Source organism: Rhododendron vialii, chromosome 9a (genome assembly GCF_030253575.1).
Source record: "Rhododendron vialii isolate Sample 1 chromosome 9a, ASM3025357v1".
In the NCBI taxonomy this organism is placed as follows: Eukaryota; Viridiplantae; Streptophyta; class Magnoliopsida; order Ericales; family Ericaceae; genus Rhododendron; species Rhododendron vialii.
Genome location: NC_080565.1, coordinates 16,264,639 through 16,268,224, shown reverse-complemented (window position 1 = coordinate 16,268,224; position 3,586 = coordinate 16,264,639).

Genomic DNA, 3,586 nt, shown 5'->3' with positions numbered 1-3,586 from the left:
TCTTCAAGGTGCCCATTCCAACAAACATGTCAAATTTATTTTTTTAGAAAGTTTTGGAATAAAGTGATGAAAATAAATTTTTAACATCACATGTCAAATTTGACACGAGGAGGGAAATGTCAAATGATACATAAATATTTGACATTTGAATTAGAATTGCTTCACATGTTAGTTCTTTCACTTGGCATACTGTGTCAAATTTGACATCCGTAGTAGGAGATGCAACCTCATATTTTGTTGCGACAGCGGCTGAGTTTTACAAAGACTGTTGGCAGCCATTTGCTTTTTCCCGTCATTTCCAATGATGTACGAAACCGGTTGCTCACCAATTGAAAGTAAAATTATGCCAGATGGTGCCCACGTAGACTTTGTCTTGGATCTTTATAAAGGGGAGTGATTTTCACACTCACCTTTTTTATATCCACACTTTTTTTTAAAAAAAAAAAAAAACCATACATTTTCAACACTAAAAAGCAAAGAAGAGTGGATTTTAAATAGGAGAGTGTGAAAATCAATTTCCTTTTATAAATCGCATGTGTGATATGGGAACGTTGGAGGTTTAGAATAGGGGATATGTACCGAAAAAGGAATGTTTTTCTCCCTGACGGTGGGAAGTAATAGTATTTCGTTCATCTTTATAATTAATGTAATTTTTTTTTTATTGGCAAAAGATGAAATTTTATTAAAAATGGGGAAACGGGATTCAACAAAAGTTGGAATACTCATCTAAAGGGCAAAGGCCCAATCACCCAAGGGTCTACATGGGTCCACAAAAATAGAAACAATAGAGCCCAATCAACATCCAAATAAAAAATAAAGCCCAAACACCCAAATACCGGCCCACCCAAGCCAAAACCCTAACCACAAAGGCAACCCTGCCGTACAAACCACTGGAAAAAACACAGCCTCGCTGTTAAGCCGATCCGGCCACTCCCAGAAGTAGTAACCAGCGGCTGGAATCCAGCCTACGAAAGAGACCGCCAAAGCAGCCAGGGCAAGGGCACCCAACTGACCACCAACATCAGCAACAAAAACCCAACAAAACCCCTCCAAACTTCACGATCTTCAATAGCAGCAACAACAGACCAGAGAAGACGAACTGCCGGTCCCTCGCCCAAATGAGATCTCGAAAAGGCTGCCGGTTGGACTTCGGCTAGGGCTGTAAACGAACTGAATCGAGCCAAACCCTGTTAAGTTCGGCTCGGGTTCATTAAGGTATGAGTTCGGCTCGAGTTTGATTTGAGCCTGAACAACTTGGCTCGAGTTCGACTCGTTAAAATTTTTCATGGCTCGGGTTCGGCTTGGTTGGGTTTGTTAAGGTACTAGTCTGGCTTGAGTTCGGCTCGGGTTCAATTCGAACTTGAACATCTTGGCTCGAGTTTGGCTCGTTAAACTCAAATGAATCGAGCCGAGCCGAATCTAAGCTCGAATTGAGCTCGTCAAGACTCAGGTTTGATTCGGCTCAGCTCATTAAACTCAAGTGAACCCAAACTCTCTCATTGATTGTATAGAATTTGGGAGAAAAATAAGTATTGAATTATATATACAACCTTAAAATTTTTTACATTTACAAATAGACCTCTATTGAATTATTAATTAAATTTAAGTATAGGTTCGCGAACCTAACCGAGCCGAATACCGTTAGGCTCAGGTTCGGCTCATTTACAGAACGAGCCTAGAATTGACGTTCAGGTTAAGTTTGTTTAGCAGACGAATCGAACTCGAACGAGCTCTTACCAAACCGAATCTCGAACAGTTCGCGAATGGCTCAATTCATTTACAGCCCGAACTTCGGCACACAAAGACGACCAAGAGCAACCCATCCATGGGGACCGCAACCACCTCGTCACCACTGGAGAGAAACTGAACCAGAGCAACCCATTTATAATTAATGTAATTGATGGTCTAAATTTGTTAAAGACACTATAAAGTCTATACATATAAAAATATAACAACTCTGAAATATGGGAAAACTAGTGCATGCCGGCACGGCTCGAAATTGGTATTTACCAAATTATCTAGTTTTGTCCCTCTAACCTCTTGAAGGCCAACGCCCCATTTACAAAATTCGTTGCGCAAAAAACAATAGCTCAAGTATATCCACCGGTTAACATAAATCAGCCATTTAAATTTATAGTATGTACTAATAACAGTTGGCAAAAACCCAATTGTTATTACAAAATTCAATTTATGGGCTTAAAAATAAATTAAGCTTAGTAGCTTAATTTCAGAATTTAAGAATACAAAATCAGTAATTCAATTAAATGATAATATTTTCTTCATCAAGTTTAGTAAAATCAAAAAGAAAAGGAAGAACATAATCAACCCTTCAATTGAATATAACAACGTAATTTCACTTATATTGAATCACTGATAACAAAGTTGTAGACTTTCTAAGCTTCAAGCTTCAACCAACTCGGTATCTGTTACTGGTTAGCCGATGCAACCTATAAAAAATGGATGGGGCTTCAGTTTACATACCATTTCAATCATCTAGCAATTAAATTTTAAAAAAGGGATGGCACTTCAGTTCACATACTAAGTACAGTGGTACGATTCTAAAAAGCATCATTATACTCAATCATGTTTATTTCCTTTAAGCAAACATTGAAACTAAAAAATTGCAAAAATAATTACAACTAACATAGTTGGAAGATGCAGATAGTCGAACAAGATTTTGATTTATAAGAGTCTTACATTTGTATCTCACGTTGAGTGTTGTTCCGATTGCCGTGCAGTGTTTTGCTTTAAAATTTGTTCTCGTTCTTGTCGTACATGTTGTGCAAGTGTTACTTTTGATATCTCTTTACCAGATTGTGCCTAAATTATGTGTAGCACCAACTCTAATAAATTATTATTGTAGTCCCAATACTCATTAAAAAAATTGAAACACTAATGTTGTTGTCTACCCAAATAGGTCAAAAGATGTAGTTTAGTAAGGTGACTCCCTTTATTTTTTTTAATCAAAATAAAGATAGAAAATATGCCAAAAGGTTATACCCGTGAATCTTTTCTCCATTGCCTACTGTGTTGGCTTCCCTTTGCTAGCCATTGCCTCTAATTATCCGTACCCTATTAAGAAAATATATTATGTTCCTATAATTCTCCGTTCTCTTTCATCACAAAACAAACATTCACAAAAGGAGGAAACAAAGTATATCTTAGAATTCTAAATATTATTTGAAACATTATCAAACGGGTAACAAAGTGATCTAAACTTTAACATGCATGAAGAATATTTGATCAAGTGAAAATATTCAAGTCTATAAGTCATTCCATAGAAAGCTTGGAGCTCCCTTGCTTTCCTGATAATATGAAGTATAATCTCAATATGTTAGATTAATAAATTTGTTGTTTTGAAGAAGAAAAGCCACAACCATTAGGTGCAACTGAAATAGTCTTAACTTTTGTCCTTGCTTGAAAAATGAAATTGGAAAAAAGTTCATTCACATCCAGTCTCTGTAGTACCCCATGGTTGCTTACCAACTCTGTAACTCACTTTATTTACCCAAGGGCCAAGACATGCAACCATAATTTGTTCTCCAAAGGAGAAAACCAAAAGAATTTCTGTAGGTGAAGAGGATGG